We start from the raw sequence: 18654 nt of genomic DNA, 5'->3' as shown, positions 1-18654 counted from the left end.
AGATAAAAAAAAAAAAGGTAGGAAGATCAGAAATTTAAAATGAAACAGTACAGAAAGAACAGAGCACATATGTGGACAAATATCAAAAACTAACATAAAATAACAATTTTTATATTTTATTGTAATATAAAATAACAATATTATCTAAAATGAAAATAAAAAACTGAATATAGTCCAACAATGGAATATAAGTCAGATGGGAGATAACCAAAACTTAAGATCCTCAGGTTCATGTATTATTCTGGAGGAGAGTAAAGATATTCATTTTAGGCAACAATAAGCATACATATTCCATCTACCTACTAAACAAATAGACTGTATAATTTGTGACCTAGAATATGAAGGGGAAAAGTGAAAGAAGGAAAGAGGGTGAATCTAAAGAAGACAAGAAAGGAAGAAAAAAGAAAAAAAAAGAAATACAGAAAAGCCAAGGCAAACAGAAAGCACAAAGCAAGTTGGTAGAAATAAAAACAGAGCCTCTATGAACACAAAGCCTTTACTCAGAACATATTCTCTGACCATTATGTCATTGTGCTAAATATCAACAACAGAGCACTAAAAGGAAAATTTCACAGGTGTGAAAATTTAAAAACACATTTAAAAAAAATTTTGTTAATGATTATTTATTTTTGAGAGAGAGAGAGAGAGAAAGAGCAAGCAGGCAAGCAGGTGAGGGGCAGAGAGGAAGACACAGAATCCAAAGCAGGCTTCAGACTCCGAGCTGTCAGCACAGAGCCGGATGCAGGACTAAAACTCATGAACCGCGAGATCATGACCTAAGCCGAAGTCGGACTTAACCGACTGAGCCAGGTGCCCCCAAAACATACTTTTACATAACATGTAAGTTAAAAATAAATCATAAAATGTTAAAATTACTACATATCAAAATATTTTGTATCAAAATATGTACGATGAAGCTTGGCACTTACAAGGGACTGTATAGCTTCAAGACTTTATATAAGAAAAGAAGAAAAGCTGAAAATTAATGAATTAATTAGCATCCAATTAAAGAATTTGGTAAAAAAGAATTCCAACCACACTCCAAAAAACAGATAGAAGAAAAAGTATATCAGATCAGAAACTGACACAATAAAAAACATAAAATCCACATAGTCAAATTTGGTTTTTTAGAAAAGACATAATGGGACAGGGGGATGGGCTAAAAGGGTAAGGGGCACTAAGGAATCTACTCCTGAAATCATTGTTGCACCATATGCTAACTAACTTGGATGTAAATTTTAAAAAAATAAAAAATAAAATTTAAAAACATAAATAAATAAAAGACATAATGGATAAATATCTGACATGGTCATCATAAAAAACAGAGAGAAAGTATAAATAATAGTAACCCAGATGAAAAGGGCAATATAACCCCTGGAAAAATTATAAAACAATACTATAAAAAAGTTTGTGCCCACAAATGTGCAGCCATAGGTAAAACTTCAATTCCTAGAAAAACATGTAGCACACAAAACTGACTCAAAAATATGTGGAAAATCTGATTTCCCATAAGCATTAAATAAGTCAAATCAGTAGGTTAAAATATCCCAAGAGCATTGCATATAACATCTCATGTCACAAACAAAGAATCCCACATAATGGCTTCATCACTTGCCTGAGGTTAACAGTTATAGTAGCTCCAAAACTAGACTCCAGATATACAGATGCCTACACTGAGTGTTGGGTTAGTGCACTGCATATGTTTCATGAGTCTAACCTGGAAGATATTTCTGCCTTCAACAATGTTCACGGGGAAGATTTTCTGAAATGTAACATCAGTATATCCCTACAGGTATGGGAAAAGAACAAGAGTGCCCACCTGGAATCCCCAGACAATTATCTATGGTGGACAACACAGAAGAGTGGCTCATTAACCTTGCCTTAGTTGATCAACTTGAGAAATTTTTCTCAGATATTTTTTTCTAATTGTGTTCCATTTAAGGAGAATCACTAGGGAAAATCTTTTTCTGTTGGGACCTATTACTTAAAAAAAATTTTTTTTTAATGTTTATTTATTCTTGAGAGACAGAGAGAGAGACAGAGCAAGAGGAGGGGAGGGGCAGAGAGAGGAGACACAGAATCTGAGGCAGCTCCATGCTCTGAGCTTTCAGCACAGAGCCCAAGGCGGGGATGGAACCCATGAACCACGAGATCATGACCTGAGCCAAAGTCGGACACACAACCGACTGAATCACCCAGGAGCTCATGGACCTATTACTTTTAGGGAGGTTTCATAAAGGACACTAAATAATCTAACTATGAAAAAAAAATCTTCTAAGAAAACACCAGATATATAAATTTACAGCTAAGCTATTTTAAAAATTACATTCTGATATTAACTCTGCCAGATAAAGAAAAAGGGAAAAATTCCCAATTCATTTAATGAGTCTAGAAAAAACCTCAGTGACAAAAGCAGAAAAGGACAGGATGCCTAGGAAATGCTAGGCCAATCTCATAACTGCAGGTGATAAAAATCTAAAATAAGAAAAATAATTAACAAACAAAATCCATCAATGTATAATGATATGATAATGACAAATTAGAGTTTATCACAGAAATGCAAGGTTGGTTTCAAAACAAAAAAAAAAAAAAACTATAATTCATTACATGAGCAGAGTGAAAGGAAAAAAAAAATCCTGTTGTTACAAGGTGAATTCCCCAAAAGCAAACACTGCAGCTGAATTTGGGGTGCTAAGTTTTTATTAGAATGACACACCTGTGAAAGGAAAGGAGAAAGGGGAGCCTGGCTGGCTCAGTGAAAGGGGAGCCTGGCTGGCTCAGTGGGTTGAGCGTCCACTTGATATGGGCTCAGGTCATGATCTCACAGTTCATGGGATAGAGAGCCCCGTGTCGGGCTCTGCACTCAACCTGCTCAAGATTTTCTCTCTCCCTCTCTCTGTTGTTCTGTCTCCCTCTCTCTCTGCCCTCTCTGCTTACTTGCACACTCTCTAAATAAATAAATAAATAAATAGGAAGGGAGGGAGGAAGGAAGGAAGGAAGGAAGGAAGGAAGGAAGGAAGGAAGGAAAGGAGGAAAAGCAGGAGCGGGCATAGAGACAATTCATACTGCAGCGTAGACCCCATAAAATGTTGGCCAACCAGCAGAGTTATTGCACATTGGAGGGAACTGGACCTTCTTCCCTCATGTCGCTCAGCCATGGGACACAGGCCGCTCTGTAAAGGAGATGACCCTGGGCCAGGAGGCTGTATAAAATCTGACTGACAGAGGTCGTCTGTGTCCCTGCACTTTAGCTAGGGAGCAAGTCATTCTGTGAAGATGGCTCTGGCTGCACTTTTCACGCCTAATGCACACCTCAGTAGATGAAGAAAAAGACCTTCCATATACTTCAACAATCTCTTTGCTATCATGAAAATTTAATCCAAGCAAATTGAGGAAAACTTCCTTAACGTGATGAAAAGAATCTACAAAAGGCCCAGAGGAAAAAAATCATACATAACAACAAAACTGAAAACAATTCCATTAAAATCAAGAATAAGTAACACAAGAATGCCCATTATCACCATTATTATTTCCTTTGCCATGATGTGCTGGAGGTCACACATTATGGTACAGAAAATAAATAGATAAGGACTGGAAAAGAAGAAATAATCTGTCTTTATTTAAAGATAATTTCATTTTCCATGTACAAAACCCAAGAGAATCAGATGAGTCATTAGTTTAGCAAAGTAGCTAGATGGAAATCAATATATATAATTCTACCATTTTCCTTTATACACACACACAAAAAACCATTTAACTACTATGTGTTTTTTAAAGACACCATTTACGATAGCAACAAAAATATAAGGTTCCTAGAAATAAATGTAATAAAAGATATGTGAGACCTTATATGTAAAATAAGTAAAACTTTATTAAATGAAATTAAAGATCTAAATCAATAGGGGTGCCTGGGTAGCTCGGTCGGTTGAGTCTGACTTGGGCTCAGGTCATGATCTCATGGTCTGTGAGTTTGAGCTCCGCATCAGGCTCTACACTGACAGCTCCAGAGCCTGGAGCTATTTTGGATACTGTGTCTCCCTCTCGCTCTGCCCCTCCCCTGTTCATGCTCTGTCTCTCTCTGTCTCTCTCTCTCAAAAATAAATAAACATATAAAAAAAAGTTTTAAATAAAAAAAGGTCTAAGTCAACAAATATAATATTTCAAAGTTAGAAAAACTTGCAATCATAAAGAAGTAAACTCTTAAAATGATCTTGTATTTATTGGAATACATAATTCCAATAAAAATCCAGGCTTTTTCCAAACCCTATGAGCTGGATCTAAAATTGACCCTAAAAAACAAAGATCAAAAGTAGCCAAGATATTCCAGAAGAAGAATAATATAAAGGGATGCCCCACCAGATATCAATATGTATTGCCAAGGGGAAGATATGATCTTGAAACCAGAAGGATTTCTTTCAAAAGGCACACACACACACACACACGCACACGCACGTGCACACGCACACGCACATGCACACGCACGTGCGCAGAAGTCATAAAAAAAATTAATGGATTTGACTAAATTAAAATTAAGAACTTCAGGCAGAAAGACACCATAAAGAAAATAAAGACACAAGCTATAAACTGAAAGAAAACTGTAACACATAGGACTGACCAAGGATCCATATTTAGAATATATAAAGAACTCCAAAATTAACTAGAAAGACACAAAAAGTGGGAAAATGGGGGGAAAGACAGGAGCAGTCGCTTTGAAGAAGAGGAAACACAAACATCTGATAAGATGTTCAACCTGAACCTCATTAAACACAAGTTAGAACCATAAAGAAAATACTATTTTAGGCCTGTGGGACAGGCAAAGATTAAAAAGCCTAAAAACGTCAAAAGTTAGCAAACATTTAAAGCAACAGAAATTTATACACACTGCTGGTGGAAGTGTAAATTTGTACAATTGCTTTGAGAAACAATTTGGCATTACTGCACACATGTGTATTGTATATGCGTATATCCTACAATCCTAAGTCTCTACATACAGTCCTCTCCTAGCTAGCTATGGCAAGTGACCTATACAGTAACTCTTAGTAACATCTTTTGTAATAGAGAAATAAAGGGAGCCAGTTCCCCTATTTCTACCAGTAGATAGGAAGACCAACTGTAGAAATTTTAATCAATAAAATGCTATAGAAGTAGTATTAGCATAGGAAATAATTAATGACAGGTATCCCCATCAACATAGATAAATCTCCAAAACCTACAAAACTCATCAAAACTATAGCCAAGAAGACTACATATGGCATAATTTCTTGTACATAAAATGCAAAACCTGCAACACTGAACAACAAAGTTTTACATATTCAAAGCAAAAAGAATAACAGACACAAAATTAAGCATATCAGCTTCCTCAGAAAGGTGGATGGGATACACAAGGGCCTTCAAAAGTATTGAAACCTTCTGTATCATTTTTTTAAGGTTTATTCTTATTTTTGAGAGGCAGGGAGGGGCAGACAGAGGAGGAGACAGAGGATCCAAAGCAGGCTCCAGGCTCTGAGCGGTCAGCACAGAACCCAAAGCAGGGCTCGAACTCACAGACCGTGGGATCACGACCTGAGCCGAAATGAGCTGAGTTGGATGCTTCACTGACTGAGCCACCCAGGGGCCTCTGACAAATTCCATATCTTAAACTGAGCAGGACTCATATATGTGTGTGATGGTGTTACTTTTGATATCTTCCATATATATTGTAGTATCCCTTTGCACCTACTCAGTATTTAATAAAATTATTTATATAGGGTTAACAACACTTAGCCACCTAAATGTAGGGACACTGTGATACTGTCATTGGTGTTGCAATGTTGGAATATGTTAATTCTGTCATATGCAAAAATTATGAATATACAAAGTCACAGACCTAACATTAGATGTACAGTAGTAAAAATGTGTCTCATCATCTGTAATGCTTGGACCATGAGCCAGGAGAGCTTCAGTCAGGAAATAGAAGGATGGATTAAAAGGAGAGAGAGAGGCCCAGGCATTGGAGAAATGAAGACATGTGAGCACAAGAGACAACCCTGAGAGAAGTGTGCTGGGTTCTGGAATAGTCGGAGACTGAGTCCTAGACGGGGAGAAGAACCAGCTGAGATGAAAAACTCCAGCCACTCAGGAAACACCCCAGTGTGGCTCCAATGAAGCCAGGTTTGAAGCCCGGGAACCTACAGGAGTGACCCTGTGGTGGGAGAGGGATCTGGGGAGACCAGGAGTAAAACAAGAAAAAGCTAAAAAATAAAATTAGGCTATACACAGAGGCAAGGAGAAGAACAGCATAAGCTGGAAAGGGCCAGAGGGCTGTACAGAGGCCCTCCTACCTTACACGTCTGTGGTATTTTCAGTCAACAACTGACTGTCACATAGCCACATGAGAAAGGAATTTAAGTTTATTTATTTTGAGAGAGACAGAGAGAGCACAAGCAGGGGAGGGGCAGAGACAGAGGGAGAGAGAGAATTCCAAGCAGCCTCTGTACCATCAGCACAGAGCCCAACATGGGGCTCAAACTCACAAAACTGTGAGACCGTGACCTGAGCCAAAATCAGATGCTCAACCAATTGAGCCACCCAGGTGCCACAAACACAGAAAATTATTAAGGTAATTTCTCAGACTACAGTCTGAGAAAAGCAAAACACAGAGGTAGCACACCAGTGATCTTGGCCCACAGATGTGTTCTGATTGGTCTACTCTCAATGTTATTTTCTTTTTTTTTTTTTTAATTTTAATTTCGATCAGTCACCAACATTTAAAACCCAGATTTCCAATTTGAGTTGAAATCAGAAGGTATGGCAACACAGGGCCTGGATTTTTTTTTTAATTTAAATCCAAGTTAGTTAACATATAGCGTAATAATGGTTTCCGGAGTAGAACCCAGTGATTTATCACTTACATAGAACACCCAGTTCTCAACCCAACAAGTGCCCTCCTCAATGCCCACCACCCATCTAACCCATCCCCCACCCATTGCCACTCCAGAAACCTTCAGTTTGTTCTATTTAAGTCTCTTATGGTTTGCCTCCCTCTCTGTTGTTATCTTTTTCCTTCCTTTCCCCTATGTTCATCTGTTTTGTTTCTTAAATTCCACATATGAGTGAGATCATAGGATATGTATCTTTCTCTGACTGACTTATTTCACTTAGCATAGTATACTCTAGTTCCATCCACGTTGTTGCAAATGGCAGGATTTCGTTCTTTTTGATCACCAAGTAATACTCCATTGTAAAGAGCCCAAATGTCCGTTGACCAACAGATGAATAAAGAAGATGTGGTACATATACACAAGGGCCTGGATTAGTAAAGGCCAACAGTCTGCTAGAATAGAGCAGCCGCTGACTGCTTTGGGTGTGGCAGTGCTCTGCGGTTCACTGACACCCAGGCGACACCATTTGCTCCTGTTCCCTGCTGTTCCCTGTCAATATTTAACTTTGGTAACCTTCGGGAAAACAAGAGGGATGACTGTACAAAAATGAGTCTCCCGGGGCATCTGGGTCGCTCAGTTGGTTAAGCATCTGACTTTAGATTTCGGCTCAGGTCATGATCTCACAATTCGTGTGCTAGAGCCCCGAGTCAGGCTCTATGCTGAAAGCACAAAACCTGCTTGGGATTTTCTCTCTCTCTCTCTCTCTCTCTCTCTCTCTCTCTGTGTGTGTGTGTGTGTGTGTGTGTGTGTGTGTGTGTGTGTCTCTTGCTCTCTCTGCCCTGTCCCAACTTGCACATGCATGCTCTCTTTCTCTCTCAAAATAAATAAATAAATAAACTAAAAAATAAAAATAAAAATGAGTCTCCTGAGATAGATGCTTAAAGGGAGGGAGGGCAGCCTTTCACCCTAAACCTGGGAGCTGTAGAAATAGGCTATATTGAATTCTCCCGGTTTGTCTTAGAGTTTTCATTTTATGTACATACATTTATCATTTCCACCTCAATGAGAGCAAAAGAATATGTGATTACATAACAGTTTTATTTTGAGACGTTTGATTCCCCTTTTTAAAGGCTTCATTTTTCTTGTTTTTATTTGTATCAACCTCACCAACATCTGCCCTGAGCAGCTGCTCCTCAGGGAGCTGTCACAGATGACCACAAGCTGGTGACTGGACGCAGGGAAACACATAAGGCAACAATTCAGTGCACCTGTGGTCTACGTGGAAACTAAAGGCACTGCCAGCCCAGCCTAGCAGGCGGCCACCAGGAACAAGGAGGTCCTGGAGTTAAAACTTAGGACAGATCAGTGATCTAGGAAGTGTTACAATACTGACTATAGCTGCGTGTCAAAACAAGAGTCGCAGGAAGAATGTACAGTAATGTTTGGGCCTTTCCAAATATACAAATATACCCAGCATTTGCTGTCCCTGGAACCAGAGATAAGTTCACTCCTTGAGAAAAACCAAGTAATATAAACCCACCTAAGAATATATCAGGGCTGGGCACCTGGGTGACTCAGTTGGTTAAGCATCTGACTCTTGACTTCAGCTCAGGTCATGATCTACAGTTTGTGAATTCAAGCTGACAGCAGGGAGCCTGCTTGGGATTCTCACTCCCTCTCTCTGCCCCTCCCAGGCTCATGCTCTCTATCTCAAAATAATTTTTAAAAATTATTAAAATTAAAAAAAAAATACATCAGGGCTGAGAAGAAAGGAGAATGGGGAGAAGCAAATACAAATTATCAGGCCTTGTTGATAATACCTCCTTGCTTATAGGTATAAACCCAGACTTTGGTGGTGACCCAGAAACACAACAAGGTGGTTCTGATAGACTATTTGTATTTCAATACATGTCTCCCCCTTGCTGGGAGACTCCCAAGTTTTTCCACTGGGCCCATATCCACTTTAAGTGGCCGTGCAGAGTAATACCATAAAACAAAGAACAAGAGAACAACCTTCTCCCACAAACTAAAGTCTCCATGGTTCTACATGAGGCACTTTAAAGAAATAAATAGAATAAGATGTGAAGCATCTTCGTCTACAGAAGCATTAGGGTCAAGTGGCATTTCTTCCTTTCCCTGCTTCCCCTTAGAAGTTGAAAGAATGCAGCTACTGGAGCACACGGTCTACTAGTCAATCCAGCAACAGCATGTCTGTATGGCTATTAACAGGGAGAGAAAACTATGTTAAGAATCAATGACTTAATCTGTAATCTAGATCAGCTCTGCCACTTAATGGGCAAGTGACCTTGGGCAGGTCACCTCACCTCTCTGAACCTCAGTCGAAACAACCATAAAATGGGAATAAGAAAAACTGAGCCATGGAACTACCAGGGTTGTTGGAGGATCAGATAAAACAAAGCATGAGAACACATATCAGAAGGACGTAAAATGCTTCACCCATGTAGAAGACTACTACTGGACCATTTTATATGATACCTTGTACTCATGACAGGTTCACTTTAGTTGCTTGATAGGAAAGCACACAATACGTACAGAAAACTCCAGTATCAATTGTCCACGGGAAGACTGTAGTCATAAAACAGGTGTGATAGTCTCTTATGTGGATCCTGAGAAACATAACAGAAACCCATGGGGGAGGGGAAGGGGAAAAAAAAAAAAAAAAGAGGTTAGAGTGGGAGAGAGCCAAAGCATAAGAGACTGTTAAAAACTGAGAACAAACTGAGGGTTGATGGGGGGTGGGAGGGAGGGCAGGGTGGGTGATGGGTATTGAGGAGGGCACCTTTTGGGATGAGCACTGGGTGTTGTATGGAAACCAATTTGACAGTAAATTTCATATATTAAAAAATAAAAAAAATAAAAAAAAAAAAAACAGGTGTGATAGTTAATTTTATCTGTCAATTTCACTGGCCACAGAGTGTCCAGATTAAACATTATTTCTGGGTGTGTCTGTGAGGGTGTTTCAGGATGAGGTTAACATTTCAATAGGTGGACTCAATAAAGGAGACTGCACTTTCTAAGGTGGGCGGGCATTATCCAATCCACAGAGGGCCTAAATAGAGCAAAAGGGAGAAGGAAAAATTCACCCCTTTTTTCATCTGCCTCACTGCTTGAATTGGGACATCTCATCTCATCTTCTTCAGTCCTTGGGCTGGGATTTACACCACTAGCTCCCTGGTTCTCAGGCCTTCAGATGCAGACTGAATTATAACACCAGCTTTCCGGAGTCTCCATCTTGCAGATGGCAGATGGTGGGACTTCTGAGCCCCCATAATCACACGAGCCAATTCTTCATAATAAATCTCTCTCCCCCACCACTCTATCTCAATATCTATCTGTACACACACATACACACACAAATTATATTTATACATACATACGTGTGTGTGTGTGTGTGTGTGAGTGTGTGTGTGTGTGTGTGTGTGTGTGTGTGTGTGTGTATCCTGTTAATTCTGTTTCTCTGATGAACATTAAGACCCAGGACTACACATCTACTAAATATCATGCAAAGCGTTTGGGAAAAAATTATTAGTCCTACTCTAAATTAGATCTCTTATGATATTGAAAATTCTACAAGTTCCAGTTTGGATGTAGAGCCAATAGTAGTCACATACCCAGTCCAGAACCTTCATCGAGCATTTCCAAAGTCCTCAGAACAACTGTGACTCTTTTCACTAAGTCAGTGCACTATCTAGTTAGACTGGACCTTAGCAAGAACCATCAACTGAAAACAAAAAGAATTCAAAGATGCTTCCTGTTCAGATGCTGGCCTTCAAAGTATAATGTGCTTTGGCCAAGATATTTAAGTGCTGTATTTAAAATGCTGACAATAACAAAAATTTGAAATGACCCCTATTTGCAAATTTGTCTTGCATACGTGAATTTTTAAAATTTTATTGTTCAGTATTTTGGTATATGCAAAAGAATACACGTGAAACATATATGTGCTCTGGATAATAAAAAAGAACACACATAAACCCAAAATCCAATTTAAGAACCAGAACCTGTTCTGGTAACAGGAGTAGACAGAATAAAGATGATAATGATTTAGGATCTTGCAATTCCTGGGGCCCCCAGTGGCTCACACGGTTAAACTTCCAACTCTTGGTTTTGGCTCAGGTCATGATCTCATGGTTTGTGGGTTTGAGCCCCACATCGGGCTCTATGCTGACAGTATGTAACCTGCTTGGGATTCTCTCTCCCTCTCTCTGTGCCATTCCCCTGTTTGATCTCTCTTTCTCTCCAAATAAATAAATAAACTGAAAAAATATATATGAAAAAAAAAAAAAAAGGATCTCGCAAATTCCTGAAGGCTGTCATTGCAAACATCAGAATGCTGGGCATATCCTCAAGTAGGTGAAAATTGTTTTCTCACACTCACTTTTGCTTTCTTTATCCCTTCCAGGGGCATATGAGTTTTAAAACAAAAATGGCCAGATGAAGAAAAGCCTAATAAATCAAAGGAATGGTTCTCTATTGATGGCACTCAGACATCACTAATGGACCAGGTGGTGAGATATCTTTGCACAAGAAGCCCTCTGATACATAAGCAACTGCCATCTCCAACGTATTAGGAAAACAAAAAGTTTATGGGCAAAAACTCTGTATGTGACAAGACTCTAAAACTCAGGTATCTTCAAGTTTGAACATGATGAACTGAAAGCCAAGCTAAAAAACAGACAACTCAGTTGAGTATTGTACATTCCCCTTCTCTGCAGGGAATATGTTCCAAGACCCCCAGGGCAGGCCTGGAACCACAGATACTATTGAACCCTACATCTGCTATGTTTTTTCCTATGGGTACATACCTATGATAAAGTTAAATTAATGAATTATGTGCAGTAAGAGATTAACAACAATAATAAAATAGAACTAATGATAAAATAGAACAATTACAATAGTATGTTGTAATACAACTTATGTGAAGGAGACAGAAGAAGGGCTCTTTTGCTCTTTCAAAATATCTTACTGTACTGAAATCACCTTTCTTGTAGGATGGTGTGAGATGATAAAATGCCTACGCGATGAGATGAAGTGAGGTGATGAAGCGTTAGGTTACTAGCATCAACCTTCTGACCGTGTATCAGAAAAAGGACCATCTGCCTCCAGATCGTGGTCAGTTGCCAGTAACTGAAACTGAAGAAAGCAAAACTATAGATAAGAGGGTACTACTGTATTTTAAAATCTTAATTTGCAAACTACTCTCCATAAGACAGAAATTAACACAGGGCTACAAGCTTCAGTAACTGACAGAGAGATATTACGGAGGCACAACCCTCACTCTGATTCTACACATTGTCAGTCTTTGTTGCTCAGGTGTGGATAGCAACATACTTAGATCTTTTCTTAAACTGAACACTTCTAGATCATATGCATTGCTCTGAGTGTCTCTACTTCCCTTAACTGATGGGAAGTTCTAGTTCCACATAAAGGACACACCACTAAACTCAATTATAGCCTGTCAGTACATAGATCGCAGGGCAAAAGAAGATCCAATAGACTAGAGGCAAAATTCAGCTTGCGTGACCTGGAGAAATTTATCATCCTCATGCACTTTTCAACTTCCTCCTTCGAAACATGAGAAAACAAGACTAGATAAGTTCTTTTTCTTTTTTTTACATTTATTTATTTTTGACAGACAAAAAGAGAGAGCATGGAGGGTGGGGGGGGGTCAGAGAGAGAATGAGACACAGAACCTGAAGCAGGCTCCAGGTTCCAAGCTGCCAGCATAGAGCCCAACGCAGGGCTCCAACTCACAAACCATGAGATTATGACCTGAGCCAAAGTCGGGTGCCCAACCGATTTAGCCACCGAGGCACCCCAAGACTACATAAGTTCCTAAGTCCATTCCAATCCTAAAATTCTGAAACTGCCCTTGATTCTAACATTCAATCTCTTTGCTAAAAGAAATGCTTTTATGATACACCACAAATTCTTCTGTGCGATCCTGGAATCTTAGAGGAAAGAGAGCTTCCCACCATGTCTGCCTTGCAATCTATTCTAATTTAATCTTTCTCTCTCCTAAATTCCAAGGGATCTGTGGTCAGATTGAATGCTACTGAACCTGAACCAATACCTAAAACAAAAAAGGAGACCACGGCAAAGAATCTAGCATCCTTATGATCAATTTTTCCCCAGCAGAAAAACAAAGTTCACTCTTTTTTGTTCCACTTGACAAACATACAATCAAGCAGTGCCTCTTCTGAAGCTTATCAGTGTGGTGAGACCACTTTCTACTGAGCCCTGTATTAAACAATAACTAATTAACTCTACTCTCAAGGCCCTTCAATTTGAAGTAATTTTATTCTACTAAGAGAAAATGTTTCTCTTGAGTCTATTCTTAGAAGTGTCAAATCTTCTTCACAATGAATACCTTTAAGCATGTTTTGAATATCAGAAAACAGGCTTTAAATACAAGTTACAGAACAGTTTCTCAATAGGTTTGGAAAAATGCGTGTTATTCCACTGAAAGTCAAATGTCTCCTTCCTTCCTTCCCCATTTCCTTCTGCATTCCAACTAAGAAGTTCATACATATTATGGAGGTGGGGTATTCCCAAGTAGCCTCTGCTGCAGGTGTGAGAGAAGACAGATCCAGCTAGCTATAAGCATTTCTCACTTGAACTTCTGCTATTTTTATATCTGGATGATTTTCCCCCAACCATGAAAATTTCAGTTCAGTTCACATAAAGAGTGAGCCACTCATTAATAATAATCAGAAAAAGAGGATGAATCCAGAATAAAGGGCGTTGCTTCTCAACCAGGCCCACCATGGTGTCACATTTAGAAAAAAAAAAAATTAAACTTGAAACCCATAAAAAATTGAAAGGCAATTTAAATCATTAATCCAGTCCCTTGCAAAATGCTAAAGGGATTGCTATACATTATGTTCAACAGCGCTTCCAGCCTTGTGTGTATGACAGCTCTCAGTACATCATAGCACTTGCACCAACCACTCTCCCAGTCTTACTTTTGGGCCTCCCAACAAATAGTCCTTCAACTTCAGCCCAAACTGGATCTTCTGCCCCCTTTAGTCAGGATTTCTCTGAGTAAGCCTTTCTTCTAATATTAACTCTTCACCCATTCCCATGTAAATCTGATGCAAATTTAACCTTTCTTACTTCCTTTTGATTCCCATTTCTATCCATTACACTTTCAACCAAAGCCCAGACCCACTGCTGCCACTGACAGCAGAAGATCCTTTCTATTCAGGAGATGGGGAAGTGAGAAACTGTGAATATTCATAAACCAATGCTTTCAATCAGGTCGTAAGGAATGAACAGTGGCTGATTATGGTCTGTGAACACTTAGGATTCATTCCCATCCCTTTCTACATACTCCCTTGTTTAGATGGGGCTTAAACAATTAAGTTATTACAATTAGACGCACTGCAAGAGTTTTGGGAGTGAGGAAAAGGCCATCATCCTGCTGCTATTGCTGCTGACCAAAAGGGGCAAGGGTACTTGAGGTTGTGTTGCCAGCTCAGGATTCCCTGGTGGCACAGGCAACTGTGGCAGCAACAGAAGCCATAGCTGGAGCGGTTTCCTGGTCTTGGGATTCCAGCCACAGTCTAAACCCTTGAAATCAATAGACAAAAGGCAGTCCCTTACTTCTGTTCCTTCTAATCTCTAACTCCATATATTAAATCCTTCTAACTGAAATACCGAGAGTGGTTTCTGTGCTCTAACCTGACTCGACCAATATTAGGGGTTAATACAAGAGTTAGGGACTAATAGAGAGAGAGAGGACACAAAGATGGGGCACCTGGGTGGCTGAGTCGGTTAAGCGTCTAACTTCAGCTCAGGTCATGATCTTGCAGTTTGTGAGTTCAAGCCCCGCGATGGGCTCTGTGCTGACAGCTCAGAGCCTGGAGCATGCTTTGGATTCTGTGTCTCCTTCTATCTCTGCCTGTCCTCCACTTATGCTGTCTTTCTCTCTCAAAAATAAACATTTAAAAATTTAAAAAAAAAATAAAGAACACAAAGCAAAAGGCAAGGAAGGAAAAGTAGAGATTTTTCTGCAGGCATTTTGGGGATCAAGAAAACTGTGACAAAGTAAAATTGACATTAGCCATCAGGAAAATACAAAACAAAACCACATTGAGGCAGAATTTCCTACTCACTAGGATGACTAGAATAAAATTTTAAAAATATACCTAACAAGAATTGGTGAGGATGTGGAGAAATCGGAACTCTCATACACCACAGTAAAAATGTAAAATAGTGCAGCCACTTTGGAAATCAGATGGGCAGCTCCCCAAAATGTTAAACATGGAGTTACCTTATGACCCAGCAATTCTACTTCTAGGTTTTCACTTCTAGGAGAAGTAAAAACATATAACAAAAAAAATGTGTACATAAATACAGAAGTATTATTAATAATGTTCAAGAAGTGGAAATAATACAAATACCCATCAAGTGATAATTAGATAAATAAAATGTGGCATATCTATAACATGAAATATTATTAAGCAATAAAAGCAAGTGAACATGCATGAACTTGAAAACAGCATGCTAAGTAAAAGAAGCTAGTCACAAAAGACCACATACTCTGAGATTCTGTTTATATGAAATGTCCATATTAGGCAAATCTATAGACACTGAAAAGTAGATTAGTGGTTACCTTGGGATGGCGAGATAGGGACTCAGAGAAGGATGAATAAGGGGTGCAAGATTTCTTTGGGGAGAAATAAAAAAGTTCTAAAATTCTAATGGTGTATGCACAACCCTGAATATACTAAAGCCACCGAAGTTGCTGCAGGTACTTTGGGGATCCCGACATGGGAAAGCTGGGTAGGAATATGTTTAGTCTGAGATCAGTGGGATATATTTATGTGGTTTACAGTCATCTCCATGCATCTCTTGCACCACGTACACAATTGCACAGTGCCAGGTGCCATAGGCCACATGTCCGTCTAGCCTTCCCAACTTATGTGTCCTCTTTCCCCCTCAAAGCTCTCCTTAAACAAAGCATTCCAGAAGAGCTGATATATCTCACTCTGTCTCTATAGAAAGCTAGATTATAAAATTGTCATAAAAATGCAAGCAGAAGTACGCAGCCAAAATGGGTCGTGCAGTTTGTTAACAGTAGTATCGCATTATTTTCCAAATTATGGGAGGTTTAGAGTATTGGTCAGCTTTTCTTAAATGTGTTACTTCCCTTGATTTTTTTCTCTTGTTCTAAATAAGCATCCATATCTAATCAGTACCTAACAGTGTGTTTTTAAGTATAAAACTCGCTTTTATTTTTTTTTAACTTTATTTATTTATTCTGAGAGAGAGACAGAGAGAGCACTCAGGGGAACGGCAGAGAGAAAGAGAGAATCCCAAGTAGGCTCAGCACTGTCAGTACAGAGCCCAATGCAGGGCTCAATCCCATGAACCATGAGATCATGACCTGAGCCGAAACCGAGAGTCAGATGCTTAACCAACTGAGCCACCTAGGTGTCCCATTGTATATTCTTCTTCTAAAAGAGAGTCCCCAAACTATCTCTTCCTCAACCACAAATTCTTCTGCCATGAAACTGTAAAGAATATTGTTCACATGGTAGTAGATGCTATACACTTTTGTGATATAATTACTCATGTGTCCAAACAGCATATATAAAAATATTCTCAGAATTTTAACCTGAAATTCCAGTATCATGCAGAAAATTTTAGTTAAAGTTTCAAATGGGTAAAGGAGCTTAATTTTAAAACTACACTGAAAAGAATTTAGAGAGATAGATAGATAGATAGATAGAATGAGCGACTTGGGTTCCCACCTCACTCTATACACAAAAACAGTTCAAATTGATGTGATAGATTAAAATGTTAAAATAAATAAAACAATTTTAAAAATTAAAATTTTTAAACATCAAAATAAAACCTTAATAATGTTACCTAAAAATGCATGTAAGTACTTTCTAAATTCTCTAAATTTGACTCCAAAACTAGAAATCATAAACAAAAATAATTAGTAATTTGACTACAGAAAACTTTTAGAAGGTCTATATAACCAAAATATAAACCATATAACAAGATTACAGGCAAACCATAGACTGAAGAAAATACTTGCAATATATATGGCAAAAAGTTACTCTCCGTAAGCTCTAAAAAATAACCACAATTTAAAAACTAAAAGACTAATGCTCCAAAAGATATATGTATATGTGCTGCCAAAGTGAGCACATCTCCAAAAGACATAAGAACAGAGTATATGAATAGGAAATTGACAGAAGAGAAAATCCCAGGATACAGAGGAAAAAATTAATGCAAATTAAAGAAACCATGACATACCACTTTTCACCCATTAGACTGTTTTGTTTTGGTTTTTTCCCCCTAGGAGCTAAGAATATCCACATTTGGAGAGGGAGGAGAAAAAGGGACATGCTTAGATCTTTATAGAGGGCAATTTTACTCTGCATATCAAAAATTTTCACATGTATATGCATTTTGATCCAGTAATTTTATTCCTAAAGATGAATTCTAAGCAAGTATTGTTTATAAATTTTTTTAAATTGTACAATAGCCAAAAATCCATCAGAGACTAGTTAAATAAACTATGGTCCTTATAATGGAATATAATGTATGCCATAGGAAACGTATATTGTAAAAGAACATCTACTGACCTAAAGGCTAGATGCTATTACTTACTGGAAAAGTTATATTATACAAATACATGGAGAATACAATTCTTATAATCAGAAACCATTCATGATAATAGCAGTAATAACAGCTGACATCTATAAATACTCATTACATGTTTAGCATTGTTTCAAATCCACTGCATATATTAATTACCTCATTTAATTTTCACAACAATGCTATGACGCAGATACTATTTCTGTCTGTATTTTATAATTGGGGAAAATGAGGCACAAAGAAAACAAGTAACTTGCCCAAGGTGAAATCAGCACTTGGGACACAGGTGACCCAGACTCCATCTCTCACACTCTTAACCACAATGCTAATTGTTAAGTTATACAATTATTAGACTAGAGGAATAGAATAGATTAACTGTCAGTTTTTAGTATGAAATTCCTCCCAAATAACGTTTACTACGTTAATAACATTTACTTCTGAGGAATATGATTATGGGTGATATTTATTTTCTCATGGTTATTACCTTTATTTTCTAAATTTTCAACAAGAAATGTAAACTTTCATTAAGAGGAAGGAGATATATGTTCTTATAACACATTCTTTCCATTCCCCTCCTATCAATAGGTAAGAAGATAATTGTTCTAAAAACCACCCCTATTTCCACCAAAAAAGAGACCATTCAAAGAAAGCCAAAGTATTATTTTAAGTATTTGCTACCTAATCTTCAAAGCAAGGAAGTTCGCCCTTCTGGATTTCAGTGTTCTCTTTCACATAAAGAAGTAAAGGGGAACACAGTGCCAATGGAACTGGAGAAGTGAGTCAGGGACACGGTTTTAATCTGTCATGAGCTAGTAAAAAACTCCGGCTCCTACAGAAGTTGTTTTATTTATTCATTCATTCTAAAACTTAAATTTAGAAGTTTAGAAATTCTATTAAATTCAAAATGGATCAAAGGGCCAGATGTTGCAGCCAGGATGACTAATCAAACAGAGCCTGGGTAATGTGCACTCCACGCCTTGCTCGATGGGAAGTAATTACTCTAACATTAGCTTTACAGTGTTTAAACAACCATTTCATTATATTTTTTTCTACACTGATTAAATTTTCTCGGCATTTCTAATGCATCATTACATCTGCATTGCATTTAGATAATGTACAGCATTGCTACCCATTAAAAAGTCCCTATTTTCTTTCA

At 38.2% G+C, this 18654-nt stretch overlaps 1 protein-coding gene across 1 annotated transcript in view; it reads right to left on the bottom strand.

Moving 5' to 3' along the window:
* DTWD2 (DTW domain containing 2) overlaps positions 1 to 18654 on the bottom strand; it is a 221146-nt gene that overhangs the window by 7118 nt on the left and 195374 nt on the right. The window contains exon 9 of the transcript XR_002085884.2: positions 11862 to 12014. The gene's annotated coding sequence lies outside the window, so the exon portion shown is untranslated. The remainder of the gene's footprint in view (positions 1 to 11861; positions 12015 to 18654) is intronic.

Source organism: Panthera pardus, unplaced genomic scaffold (assembly GCF_024362965.1).
Source record: "Panthera pardus isolate Hobbes unplaced genomic scaffold, ASM2436296v1 HiC_scaffold_2, whole genome shotgun sequence".
NCBI classification, from domain to species: Eukaryota; Metazoa; Chordata; class Mammalia; order Carnivora; family Felidae; genus Panthera; species Panthera pardus.
The sequence above is the reverse complement of the archived record's forward strand: the minus strand, read 5'-3'. Positions and strand labels throughout refer to the sequence as shown.